General features: G+C 40.2%; 1 long non-coding RNA gene across 1 annotated transcript in view; it reads left to right on the top strand.

Annotated features, from left to right (window-relative positions):
* The window catches only part of LOC118155233 (uncharacterized), a 221,528-nt gene extending 208,622 nt beyond the window's left edge, over positions 1–12,906 (top strand). The window contains exon 3 of the long non-coding RNA XR_004745419.3: positions 8,384–12,906. This is a non-coding gene — a long non-coding RNA (uncharacterized LOC118155233). The remainder of the gene's footprint in view (positions 1–8,383) is intronic.
* Positions 12,907–15,115: the final 2,209 nt, after the last annotated feature.

Raw genomic sequence — 15,115 nt, 5'->3', positions numbered from 1 at the left:
GACCTCTACAGAAGTTCAGGTTTCTGATTATAGAGAAAAATCTCCATTGGAAGGAATCAGCTATGGTCTGCCTTTTGCTGGGGACTCTCAGGAAAGTTGTCCAGAGTTCAAGGATATGAGCAAATGGTTTCATAGAGAGTATAAGATTCAAAGTGGATTTGAGTGACAGATCTGTGGGCAGCTTCAGAGCGTGGTCTCTGAAGCCAAACCTGGGTTTGGTTTCTAGCTACACAATTAACCAAAAATTTCCTCTGCTGCCAATTAACTACTAAGAAATGTCTTATTGTCCCATGGAGTCATCAGACCCTGACTTTCAAATGCTCTGGAGACACTTAATAAAAGCAGAAATTCAGCTGGGCACGGTAGCTCACACCTATAATCCCAGCACTTTGGAAGGCTGAGCCAGGTGGATCACGAGGTCAGGAGTTTGAGACCAGCCTGGCCAACATGGTGAAACCCTATCTCTAATAAACATACAACAATTAGCCGGGCATGGTAACAGACGCCTGTAATCCCAGCTATTTGGGAGGCTGAGGCAGGAGAATTGTTTGACCAGGGAGGCGGAGGTTGCAGTGAACTGAGATCCCTTCATTGCACTCCAGCCTGGGTAACAGGGCAAGACTCGGTCTCAAAAAAATAAATAAATAAAATAAAATAAATAAAAGCAGAAATTCACTAACTAAATGAATGTTTCCAAGGACCTAAGAAAGAAGGGAGGTTTGCTGACCAAATGGAGCCTTTTTGATATCTATAGTCTAGATTATGCCAGATTTCCAGAGCCAGTGGTTCCATCTCTTGGAAATTCCCAGATTTATTTGCAGAGGAAGAATGACGACCCTGGAAACGTCAACACAGATGCTTCCTTTTCCACAGAGAAGACTTCTCAACTTCAAATACCTGGCTCTTACAGTGCATGCATGCCTTGTCACCTCATCCAGCATCTCACTGAGGACTGGGCACTTCGGATGGTTCTTTTTCATTTATCCCATATTAAGAAAATTAAATATCAGGATTATTTTCAAGCTGCTCTTGATCATGTTTAGAAACTGTCTGTAGAAAAATCAAAGGTTCTTGGAGTTTAAAATACATTACGATTGTTTTCTCACCCTGACTTATCTACAGAAATTCAGCCTAACTTATTTAATAAAATGAAAAATAAAAATAAAAAAGACAATAGTCTCATGCAACTATAACTTGTGTTTTACAATTTAACTCTGAAGCTGATGAATGTTATGCTCAGAGATTGCATAAATTCACCCATGAATCTATAGAGTAGGTATGCTTCATACCCATGAATATATATGGAGGAGTCAGCCACAAAGGAGTGAAAGAAACCTTATAGGTTAATGTATGTCTCCAAGATATGCCCCCACCCCCACCCCGATTTCTACCATATATTAGATTTTGAGCTTCTTGAGAGGAGGGACTATGTCCTAGCAATCTGTTTTTCCAAGCAACTAGAATGGTGTATATCACATTAAGATGTATTCAGTTAATTCAGTATTGATGGGTTACAGCAACCATTTAGTTATGTATTAATTTTTAAAGCATAGGGCATCTTTCAAAAAATAGAAAAACATGTCAAACAATAAAACCACCAATTCAAATATTTGTGCACATTTTCATCGTTAACGTTTTAACGATGAAATCATTTTCTGGAGAGAACTATTGGAATAATATCAAGTGATATAGTTTGGATGTATGTCCCTGCCCAAATCTCACATTGAGATGTAATCCCCAGTGTTGGTGGTGGGGCATGGTAGCAGGTAATTGGGCTGTGGGTGTGGATCTCTCAAATATGGTTTGGCAGCATCGCCTTTGCTACTGTCCTCTCGGTAGTGAGTGAGTTCTCCTGAGAGACCTGGTAGTGTAAAAGTGCGTAGCACCTCCCCGCCTGCTCTCTCGCTCCTGCTTCGGCTGTGTCACATACCTTGTTCCCCTTTTGCCTTCCACCATGATTGGAAGCTTCCTCAGAAGAAGATGCTCCCAATGCTGCCTGTACAGCCTGCAGAACCAGGAGCCAATGAAACCTTTTTTCTTACAGATTACCCAGTCTCAGGTATTTCTTTACAGCAATGCAGGAATGAACGAACATACCAAGTTTTGAACAGGATGGGATAAAGACCCAGTGGAGTTCTCCCATTGGGCTACTTAGAAGCCATGTAGACTTCAAAACATTCTTTAGCAGAATCCACTTACATGTTCAACTTTAGTTTCCTTCTGTTGTTCTGTGCTTCAGAATATTCTTCCCTTGATATGTCAGCTCATACTTTCCAAGCTGGACCTCATTTGTTATTTCTTCCACATTTTTCAATTCCCCATGGGCCTTAAAAATGTATTATTTTTGCCTTAGTCATGACTGGTGTTTATAACACTCACCTTCACATATCATCTGCAAATGTTATTAATATTTGGTTTCTATTCACTCTGAGATCATTTGAGAAGACATCACATTCAAACAGCCCTCAACCAACCTGTAGAGTCTCTCTGGACTTATCTTCCCCACTTAAAACGATGTCATGTCATTTATCATTTTTCTTTGTCCTGAATGCCTTGCCGATTCTACCCTTATAAAGGAATGCTCATGTCTAAAGGAATGTGAACTCTAAATGCCTCAGTAATTTCAAAGCATCAAGTTCTTTTTGTGTTATACTAAAATAATGTCCTACAATTTTCCTCCTCTGTCTCTGCCTAGATTCCTATCTATTTGGAAACACACATTTCCCCAAGCCTCAGTTCCTTGCCGGGACACAGATTGCTGACTCTCAGAAATCCCTTAATTTTTTTCTTTTGTAATTGCAGAATGATACAGTTGGTGAAATTTTTTCTTTGTTTCTGTTTCATTTTTTTTTTTATCAAAGATTGAAATTGGACTAACTGTCCAATGAGCTTATGGATTACTGCTCTTCAACATTTTGAATACCAGAAATAAAATGGCTTCAGTTTTTTCCTATAGTCCTTCAACAGCTCACCTTCCCATTTCTAGAAGACTTTTCAAAAATAATTGCCAGTGTTCCAGTAACTTCATTAGCTAATCCCTTAACACCCTAGTGAGTGTGTCATCCAGAGCTACAGAAATGATACAACTCAGTAATTTGAGAGGAAATTGGGGTCAGGATCTTTGCAGTATTTTAGATTTTATTTTTTGCCTTCTTAACTATTTTCATCAAGTTCTAGTATTTTTCCATTTTCTTTTCAACTCATTCACTCACAGATTTTTTATACTTTAGCTTTAATCTTAAAGTTATGTGTTTTTCACACTTTCAACACTTTCGGACTTGCAGCTAACACTCTTCTTTCTTCCACTAATTAAGCAAACGGCTTCACCTTTTCAGCCACTATCAGTAAAGAAGATATTCTGATGTGTCAAGTTATTCTGAAGCACTTTTGCCTTTCTGGCAACAGCATAGCTACAGTTTTCTCTGGATGAGAAATGAAATGAAATATTTATTTCAACATTAGGTCATGTACATATCTCGTGGTTGCTCCTGCAGTAACCTTTTTAATATTATTTTCCTAAAGTTCTAGTTTCTTGCTAGCATAATTTTCAAGCTTTATATACACAACTATTAGTTATTTTTTGCAATATTTGAATAATTTAAAAAACAAACATTATTTAAAAAGCAGGAAAAACATCTCTTTCCTGAATATTTGAACACGTTTTGAAAATCACACCATTTTAATGTATACCTATACAATTATAACCAGTCAACAACTACAAGCAAAATCATCTGAATATACATACTTCAAATACATTGTAAATTGACCGCATTCTAGAATAGAATAGACTGTAACTGCCACAAGCCTTCATAGGGAAATTTTAAAGTGAAAGCATTTATTTTATAACTTTTCTTTAAAGTTCTATGTTGTCCAATTCTGTTTAAGATCTAGAGAAAAGAATGTGTTCTTGAGGATCATTTGTGATGATTTTAGCTAATTCCTCTCATTTCATATAAAAGGAACTCAAATAGAACTGCTGGAACAACTACAATAAGTACTGCTTATTTTATTTTCTTGGTTTTGGGGAAGAGGTGGTGTTTGGTTACCTGAATAAGTTCTTCAGTGGTGGTTTCTGAGCTTTCCGTGCACCCATCTCCGAAGCAGTGTACATTGTACCCAATGTGTAACCTTTATCCCTCACCTCCCTCCCGCCCTTTCCCCTGAGTCCCCAAAGTCCATTGTATCATTCTTACGCCTTTGCATTCTTGTAGCTTAGCTCCCACTTATGAATGAGAACATACAACGTTTGGTTTTCCATTCCTGAATTACTTCCTTTAGAATAATGGTCTCCAACTCCATTATTGGAATGCCATTATTGCAAATGCCATTATTTTGTTCCTTTTTACGATTGAGTAGTATTCCATGGTGCATGTGTGTGTATACATATATATGTATATATGTGTGTGTGTGTGTGTGTGTATATATATATGTGTGTGTGTGTGTGTATATGTATATATATATATATATATATACACACACACCAACTTTTCTTTATCTACTCGTTGATTGATGGGCATTTGGGCTGGTTCCATATTTCTGCAATTGTGAATTGTGCCCTATAAACATGCATGTGCAAGTATGTTTTTCATATAACGACTTCTTTTCCTCTGGGTACATACCCAGGAGTGGGATTGCTGGATCAAACTGTAGCTCTACTTTTAGTTCTTTAAGGAATCTCCATGCTGTTTTCCAGAATGGTTGTGCTAGTTTACATTCCCACTAACAGTGTAAAAGTGAATAACTAGTGCTTAAAACTTGGAAAACATAAAGTGTGGATTCCTAAAACCTTTATTCAATGGTTTTTTATCTAGTATAACATTGAAGCCCTGCCATCTCACTTAAAGGTGTATTATCAGACTAAAAGTATTCACTCTCTAAAAGAAATATGCATAAAATTCTAAATAAGAAGAACTTATGGGTTTTCATAAGCCTGCTAAAGAACATTTGGAACGCTGAGTAACAGAACTAATTTGTATGTGGCTGGTCTTTGGCCGCAATCCTCTGATCCCTATCTCATCTTCTTTTGGCTAGTTGGAGACATTGGAGCCCGCTTTATTATGGCTCATTATTCCCTTATTATTCCCAATTCTTCAAATTTGCATAAGTGACAATTACATCATATGATATCTCTAAGAAAGTCAATCTCTTTATGGGTTGAAATTTAATTTTATAATAAGCGGCTTTTTTACAAGTAACATTTTAATTTTAATTTTAATAAAAGATTGTGATGATACAAAGATTTCAAAAAATTACTTCTACAATGAATGGCAATAATTTTAGGTGATAGAACATGCTTTAGAGAAACCACTTTATTTCTTTAGAGCAGTTTTAAGTTCATAGCAAAATTGAACAGAATGTCCAGAGAATTTCCATGTATCTCCTGCTCTCACACATGCACAGCCTCCCTCACTATCCATACGCCAAACTGTGTGGTACATTTATTACAATCAACGGAACTACATTGACACATCATTATCATCTAAAGTTCAGAATTTACATTAGGGTTCACACTTAATGTACATTCTGTGTGTTTTGATAAATGTATTGTGACAGAAATCTAACATTATAGTGTCAAGCAGAGTAGCTTTACTGCCATAAAAATTCTTGGTGCTCGGCCACAGCCATCCCCAACCCTTTCGGCACCAGGGACTGGTTTTGTGGAAGACAATTTTTCCATGGGCTAAGATGAGGGTATGGCTTCAGGATGATTCATGCATTTTATATTTATTTTGTACTTTATTTATATTATTATTACATTGTAATAAATAAGAAAATAATTCTACAACTCACCGTAGTGTAGAATCAGTGGGAACGCTGAGCTGGTTTCCCGCAACTAGACAGTCCCATCTGGGGATGATGGGAGACAGCGATAGATTATTGGGCATTAGATCCTCATAAGGAACATGCAACCTAGATCCCTTGCATGTACAGTTCACAATAGGGTTTATGCTCCTATGAGAATCTAATGCCACAGCTGACCTGACAGTAGGCAGAGTGCAGGCAATAATGTGAGTCATGGGGAGTGCCTATAAATAGAAATGATGCTTTGTTCACTCACCCTGGCATCACCTCCTGCTGTGCGTCCCAATTCCTAGCAGGCCAAGACCAGTACTGGTCCATGGCTCAGGGGCTGGTGACCCCTGCTCTACCATCATTTTCCCATTTCCAAAATGTTATATAATTAAATTATGTCTATGTGGCCTTTTTATATTGACTTACTTTACTTGGTAATATGTATTTTTGTTTCCTTCATGTCTTTTTATGGCATGGTAGCTCATTACTTTTCAGTGCCACATAATATTCCATTGTCCAGTTTCAGACAAGTCCTCGGGGCCTCAGGTTCTGAGGATTCAGGGGCTGGGTATATTCTAGCAGACCCAGAGTCTAGGCCCACTCCAATAGACCCCAGCAATAAGCCAACCCTGACAGCCCAGGATCCTAGGACTACTCCTGGAGATACAGGCCTGCCCCCATGGAGTCAGACTGCATGTTAGCCATAGTGCTTGGCCAGCCTCCAAGACTATAGGCTCCAGACCCATCCCTATGGACCCAATCAACAGGTCTATCCCAGTGGGGCCAGGGAGGCCAGGCTCCAGTGAGCCAACATCACAGCACTGAACTTGACAGAGTGAGACCCCATCTCAAAAATAACAGCATCACAATAAAATACCATCATGCTGTATTAATACATGATAAATATAAGTCATTTTTGTTTGTCAATTAAAAGTAAATTTTAAAAAAGAAGCCTGGTGAACATGATGCACTGTGTAAAAAAAAAAAAAACATAAGTAGAACTTTAGCGATCTGCTCACAGGGTGTGCAGGGGGAGGAAGGATCCTACAGCCCCATGGTGAGATCTCAGTGTCTGGTGAGCCTCTGCCTGAGACTATGAGCTCACAAGCTCTCGGGTTCCCTCCCTGAGGTGGTACAAGTTGGCTGGAGTGACCTGGAGTTGGGTACGCCCCTTTGCCCAGGTGAGTCAGACTCTCATAAACTCTCAGCAGGTTGGCCTCTGTTAATGAGTTTCTCCTGAGAGCAGACCTCATTAAGAAGAGCAGAAGGCTCTGGTATATTTCAAAATGGTTCCTTTTCCCTTCCCGCTGCTGGAAGCACGGGGATTTTCTCTGATATTCACTGTGAGGAACTGGTTGAGCTGCTGGAGGTAAATCTCACAAACTGTGGGATCCTGCCTGTGACTCAGTCTCCCTGGAATTTTTGTCCTGACTCATCCACACCAAGCCTCCAGTCATTCATCAGTCACAACTTGGGTTTTCCCATCCTGGCTCTGCTCCTGCAGAGGCTTCTGCTGGTGGATTTTTGCTTGGGTAAGTTGTGATTCTCTGGGTCCTGTCTGTTTTTCCAATTTAGGGGCCACAGTGTACCTGAACCCTCACTTTTCTTATGGCTCTAAGAAGAGTTGATAATATTTCAGTTTTTAAAAAATTTAATTTTAATTTTTAGTTCTGGGGAACAGGTAGAGGAAGGGCAGACTTGTTACTTAGGTAAACATATGCCATGGTGGTTTGCTGCACCTATCAACCCATCACCTCGGTATTAAGACCAACAAGCATTAGCTATTTTTCCTAATACTCTCCCTCCCCACACGCTACCCTCTCCATGACAGGGCCAAAACCAGAAATACCATCTGACCCAGCAATCCCATTACTAAGTATATACCAACAGGAATCTAAATCATTCTATTACAAAGATACATGCACATGTATGTTCGCTGCAGCACTGTTCACAATAGCAAAGACATAGAATCAACCCAAATGCCCATCAGTGATAGACGGGATAAAGAAAATGTGGTACATGTACACCATGGAATACTATGCAGCCATAAAAAGGATTGAGATTATGTCCTTTGCAGGAACATGGATGAAGCTGGAAGCCATTATCCTCAGCAAACTAATGCAGGATCAGAAAAGCAAACACCACATGTTTTCTCTTACAAGTGGGAGCTGAACAATGAGAATCTTTCAGTTTTTTACTTGCTAGGATGAAGTGCACACTTCTCAGCTTCTTACAGGAAGTCAGAACAGGCTCTTGTGGGTGGACCTTTAAATACTTTGGAAACTCTAGACTCATTTCTGACATCGCGTCAAGAAGACCCTTGCAGTCACTTTATGGAATAGACTTAATATGTACGATTATATATGGTGTTTAAAAAGACTGTTTAATATCAATATCAAATATTGTTTAATTAGAAAACAAAAATAAGGCAAATTTTAGTTAAATCTGCTAAGGTGCATTGAGCACTTACCCTGTGCCTATCTCCAGGCTGAATTAATTAGAAGATAGTTTCTTTAAAAGTTATAAAGCAGAAAATGCATGCACTACTATTATCTGATGAGGAAACTGAGATTTCTCTCCCCCTCCTTAGAAACCAGAAGACTTAAATACATTCCCGAGAGACTCTCATGAAGACTGAACTAAAATGCTCCCTAACTGCTGATACCTTATGGGAATTCCAGGGAAGCAGATGAAGGTACTGTTACATGTTTTTCTTACTAATATTTATAGAACATGGACTGCATCATAGTGCAATGATACGACACTCTGGGGAATTAGAGAAGTGTGAGCTTAGCATGATATTAACTCAGGGATTTATATCCTAGTAGGGGAGACTAGATATGAGCTTAGATATCTGAAATTCAGAATAAAACATGGCAAGGAACACAGGAGAAATGAGAGCAGAGGGCTATGCCCCGATTTGAAGATCTAGAAAGAAGGCTGACATGAGGCTGAGCTTGAGATGGAGTCACCGGAAGGGGGAATTGACCTGGTAGGTGGAATTCACTGGCAGGTGAAGGCAATGACCATAATGCTGAGGCATGGGGGGCCCAGCTGTGCTTAGCAAGGAGCAAATTACTCTCATTGGCTGCAGTCTTTGGTAATAGCGTAAAAAGCAGTGGTGAGTCAGTAGATTGGAGAATAGGAGGCAGGGCCTTGAAGGCTAAGACATTTAGACTATGGGCCAGTGGAGGATTGCAAAGTTTAGCAAAGATCCAAAAATCTTCAATGTTGGCAGAGACTTGACTGACAGCTAGTGTACAGTATCACATTTGATAATCTGATAATGCGAGATTCATTAACGTGCTCAAGAATGCCCATGATAACAGCAAAAAGACATTACACTGTGGGTGTGTGCAATTCTAGGGTTAACGTTTTCGGGAGCAACCCCCGAAGTCTTCTTATCACAGGTGAGTAGGTTCTGGTAGAGGACCTGATCTCTCAGCAAATAGGTAGAGCCAATCCCAGTACCTTCATCTCAACAAAGCTTTATGATCTCATGTGGTTTTTTGTAAAAATTCGGAAAGATAAGCATTACAGTTTCTATTTGTTAGCTCAGAACAATATTTTCCGTAGTAAAATGTATGAATCCGGGGAGCAAAGATATCTTGAATTAAATCTCTGATGAATTTCAAAAAAGAAAATACTATTAAGTTTTCAGACTTTTGTCGCGATTTCTCCTCCTTTGACCCTTTGTCCCTTAAGAAAACTAATTCCAGGCCAGGAATAGTGACTCGTGCCTGTAATCCCAGCACTTTGGGAGGCCGAGATGTCTGGATCACCTGAGGTCAGGAGTTCCAGACCATCCTGGCCAACATGGTGAAACCTGTCGCTACTAAAAACACAAAAAATTATAATCAAATAAAAAAATTAGCTGGGCATGGTGCTGTGCACCTGTAATCCCAGCTACTTGGGAGGCTGAGGCAAGAGAATCACTTGAACCCGGGAGGCAGAGATTGCAGTGGGCCAAGGTCATGCCATTGCAGTCTAACCTGGGCAACGGAGTGAGACTCCCTCTCAAAAAAAAAAAAAAAAAATTCTCGGCAGTGTGGGGACATGAATTGCGGGAGGTTTCGTGCTGTTCAGAGAGGCAGGGAAACAGAATCCCCTGAGCAGCAGCCTCTACCTGATGTTCCTTTTCCCTGAATCCACTAACCTCTTACTCATCAAACATGGCTTTCTTCATGTTTTTTAGACTTAACTTTCTCTTTCTAAATTTTTATTTTTTAACCGTGGTATTTCCCCAATGCAGATACTAAGACAGAGATTCGAGGAAAATTACTTTATATAAAGGGTATACTTTATAAGGTATTACTTTATATAAAAAACCCCATTGGGGAAGCAGGGAGGTAAGATAGGAACAAAGAGGCAGACAGGGAAGAGTGTGTTAAGCCTCAGCAAGAGGCATCTAATCCTACGGAAACTTTAGGAAATAGTGTAAAATGCACCCCTCAGACTCCTCCTTTCTTGGAGGACGGTGTGTGGCCTGGAGTTTTAGGCAGCGTTTCTCATTAGTCATTGACCAAGGGCTGCTCCCGTGGTGCAGCCTCCTGGCACCTCTGGCCTCAGACATGCTGACAGGTGGACTTGCAGTACTAGAGAAGATTCCTCAGATGCAAACATGCAGAGGCTGCAGTTAGATATCAGCTGGGTACGCTGGCTTGGCAGGGGCTGACAGAGATGGGTGGGCCACTGCAAACATCTGCTATCCGGTGCAATCAATGCTGTGGTTGTTATTAGTAAACAGCCAGCTATGCAAGGCCCAAGAGACTGTGGAATTGAGAGAGAGGAATTGGGCCACCTGTCCTCTGGCAGAGAGCAGGTAATGAGTTCCATGTCATGCTCCAGCTGAGAGCCCCCTGCAGCATATGGAAACGTGAACTGCTAGCCTTTTTGTATAGAAGAGATTCTCTGAACCCACTTGTCAGCAGGACAAAAAGCACTGGGTTGTTTTTAGCCATTGTGCTGGTAGGTTTGTGTCAACCCAGGCACTCTCTGTGACCTTGCACTGGGCGGGCTTGATTAATTGTGAACAAATGTTCACAGAGACGTCAAACCAAAATGAAAGGGAAGAGAAAGCTAATGAGCCATAACAGATCCTGCAATAATCTGCAGATGAGTCTGATGCTCCTCTTTCCTCTCAATAATCTTCGTTTGCAATGATCGGGAATTTCTGCTTATTCAAATTCTTTCAAATGTAGAGCTGCACCTTCTTTCTACTCACAGCCTCCATGGTAGCTACCTGGGTTCAATGGGACTAATATCTTTTCAGTCTCAGATGGCTACTAAGGAGTGAGGGAGGAAATCCACTTGTCAGTGATAATTCTGAGTTTTGCTCAGCAGATGTTTAGAATCTTAACTTGATATCAAATGGACGTAGGTTTTGATTCCTTATCCACCATTAACAAACTTACTTGCTGTGTAATGTTGGGCAAGTATCTTATGAACTCCCTAAATCACAATTTCCTTGGCTGGGTGTGATGGCTTACACCTGTAATCCCAGCATTTTGGGAGGCCAAGGTGGGTGGATCACCTGAGGTCAGGAGATGGAGACCAGCCTGGCCAACATGGCGAAACCCCATCTCTACTAAAAATACAAAAATTAGCTGGGCATGGTGGCACATGCCTGTAATCCCAGCTATTCAGGAGGCTGAGGTGGGAGAATTACTTGAACCCGGGAGACGGAGGTTGCAGTGAGCTGAGATCGCGCCATTGCACTCCAGCCTGGACAATAGAGCGAGACTCCATCTCTCAATCTACCAATCACAATTTCCTCATCTGTAAAATGGGTCCGGTGATGATGTTGCCCAGCTCAGAGGCTCACGAGGAAAGAAAATGGGTAAAAAATTATTGTCTGAAATATAGGAAGCATGCAACAGAGTTAATGCTAATGTTTACATTGTTGCTGAAATTGAAATGGTGGTAGCTGCCGTTGTGTTCATTCTAATATTAGTGCCGTTTTCCTTCCACTGCTGGGTGCAATGGAAAGATCATGGATTTTGGATAGACACAATCCTCAGTCCTAGTTCTACTATTGAATATAACTGCATGTATGTTTGGGTGTTTGAAAACATTTTGTTTGGAAATACTTATAAAACATCAAGAAGTATTTGGAACTGAATAATATGTAAAGGCTCAATAAATGTGAGTTTCCTTTCCCTTATCCTTCTTCATTATAGCTTATGTGTATCTAAAGAGGGGCTGTTCTTTTGAGAGTATTTATAAAAGCTTTATGAAAAGTTATTTTGTAAAAATCGTTAATAATTGTAGCATGAGAGAAAAATTTAAAACTTCATTTGCTCTGTAAACCAGTGGGCCATGTCACTGAGCCAGTATTTTGAATCTAGTTGTGGTTCACTCATAATTTTTCTCTTAGAGAATGTGACAGAAGAACAAATTTGTGAGTCTGCAAAGTAAGCCATGACCCAAAGTTCAAAGGGTTAGTAGATTAAACAGTGTCATCATCCTAAGAAGCAAAAGTCAAGTAAATGCACATACATTGTTGCTGCGGCACAGCGTAAACCCAGAATGTTTCAGGTCTAAAAACCATTCAGGCACATGAAACATGTTTTTCCAATAACTCCTCAGGTTGGAGAACAGCTTTGGACCCTACATCATTAATTCACAAAACAAAACATGTAATTGCTTGTGAGGAGCCGTTGGCAGAGAACAACTGTCTTCTTCAGAATCCCAGAGGTGGATAATGCTCTGGGAAGGTGAAGGATTTAATGACTCATTACGTGGTAGCGACTCTATTCAGTTGTGTTTGGTGTACTTCCTAATTTTGGTGTGTCATTTATATGCTGTGATAAAAGCAGTATTAGGGGTCTGGTGCGGTGGCTCACGCCTGTAATCCCAGCACTTTGGGAGGCCCAGCAGGAGGATCACGTAGTCAAGAGATCGAGACCATCCTGGCCAACGTGGTGAAACCCCATCTCCATTAAAAATACAAAAATTAGCTGCGCATGGTGGTACATGTCTGTAGTCCCAGCTACTTGGGAGGCTGAGGCAGGAGAATTGCTCAAATCCAGGAGACAGAGGTTGCAGTGAGCCGAGATCACGCCACTGCACTCCAGCCTGGCGACAGCAAGACTTTGTCTAAAAAAATCCTATTAGGACATAAGTAGAACTAATACTGTCATGGTAGAGGTTACTACCAGTGTATAATTATAACTTTATGTTTTCTGAGTGATACCACTTATCCTTATACATGTTTGCATATCCTCATACATGTATACAGTATTATACATGTATAAGAATATATACATGTATATCTCATAAATGTATATATATTATACATGTATAAAAATAAACCATATCATTTTTTATACATTCTGTTCTTATACATTATGAGAATAAACCACATATTATTCTGTCATGGTAGGAACTGGTACAACGTAACTTCTACCATGACAGTGTAACAGCACTAACATGCATTTTCAACATACGCTTTTAGTTCATAAAAGATTTTATTTTCTAAAAAAATTAAATTGCCCTTGTTTCCTGCTTTTATATGTGTCTTATCCTAAGCATTTGTTTTTATGTTATTTACCTGCATTATTTGATGACTTAGGATGAGATCTAAGATCTTTAATGATTTATTTATTTATTTATTATATATTTTTTAAGATAGGACAGCCCCATCAACGTAGATTTATTTGTTACCAAATGGCTTTCCTGAGGAAGGGAGAGAGATTTCCATGAGTGAGCTTTGTGTTAAGGAATTCTTACAACTGTGGAATTAATGACTGTGAGACAAAGATTAAAAAGTATGTTCAGGCAGGAGGAGAAGTGACCTTCAGTGCAGTCTCGGTGCAGTCCTCAGCCAGCCCTGTGGAAATTTTAAATCCCAAATGACCATTTAGAGTTGTTCCAAGATGAGGTAAGGAAGTTCACCCACAATATCTCCATGCCTAAGAGTCACTGGAGGCAGGTCACTTTGGGAAGTAAATGTGTCGTTGGACTTGCAGTTGGGGGATTAAGTCCTTCATTCTTGAGAAAAAGATCTTGACTTCATATAACGATGTGATTTCTGAAGGTTAAATACTGCAACCTGGCCTCCATTTGTATTGATCCCATCTCTAGGAGTGAGTTTCACTCTTCAGTGCCCATTTGGTAGCAGCAGCCTGATGTAAAGAGCCATTACTGAAATTCTCAGGGCTGTGATGTACCTCCTATTTGTGCATTCTTTATTATTTTGGTAAATGATACATCTTCCAGCTCTTCTGTGGAACAGAATCATCTGTTGGAGGTCAGGGAGAAGTATTGGTTCCAACATTACACAATATATGTTCTTCATGATGCCTACTTGTATCATCCATTTTGCCGTATCTGGAACTATCTGCAGTGCAGTTCAGGCATTTCTAGTTAAGTACGTGAGCCACCAATTTTACCATGCATCTAGATCTACCCTTGGAGCATGTTTGCACTCTCTCCTGGGGACTTTGCCGAGACATTAAATTCTATAACTTGAAAGAGTCTTCTCAAATTCATGAATTCTCCTTTATTTAATCTTAAATTCTGCCCTCTATCTTTTTATAGCACCCTCAGAATTCAAACCCATGTGACCTTTGCCAAGGGCTGTCAGCGGACATTCATTAGGTCCTGCAGTTTGATGCCTAGACTCTTTCGTCCTTTACATATTTATTTACTTTTGAGACAGAGTTTCGCTCTTGTTACCCAGGCTGGAGTGCAATGGCACCATCTCAGCTCACCGCAATCTCTGCCTCCTGGGTTCAGGCAATTCTCCTGCCTCAGCCTCCTGAGTAGCTGGGATTACAGGCACACGCCACCATGCCCAGCTAATTTTTTGTATCTTTAGTAAAGACGGGGTTTCACCATGTTTACCAGGATGGTCTCGATCTCGTGACCTCATGATCCACCCGCCTCGGCCTCCCAAAGTGCTGGGATTACAGGCTTGAGCCACCGCGCCTGGCCCGATCTTTAACCATTTAGAAAGCAATGATGTACTTCAGTGAGGAACTGTCAGGATGATATGGCTCTAATCTCTGCCATCTTATCTCCCAAAGTATGCTGTGGCCTCTTTTCATGTGTGTGTGTCCCATTTAGTCCCAACAATAGAATAGAAACATAAATATAGTCAACATATGAAAGCTACCTATCACTCTGAAAACCTAGAATTAAAATGGAGATTTTCTCTATAACCAGTGCTCTTTCACCTATAGTAGGCAACTGAAGGGAATTATCACTTTCTCAAACACTTTCAATATATGCGGTTTTTTTTTTTTTCTTGGAGAATAAGTCTAGATGACATTCACAATTAGGAAGATCATACAGCACACACTGGAATTTGCCTTCAACT

This window comes from Callithrix jacchus, chromosome 7, assembly GCF_049354715.1.
Source record: "Callithrix jacchus isolate 240 chromosome 7, calJac240_pri, whole genome shotgun sequence".
NCBI lineage: Eukaryota > Metazoa > Chordata > Mammalia > Primates > Cebidae > Callithrix > Callithrix jacchus.
Note: the sequence above shows the minus strand (reverse complement) of the source record. Positions and strands in the feature narration are given on the sequence as shown.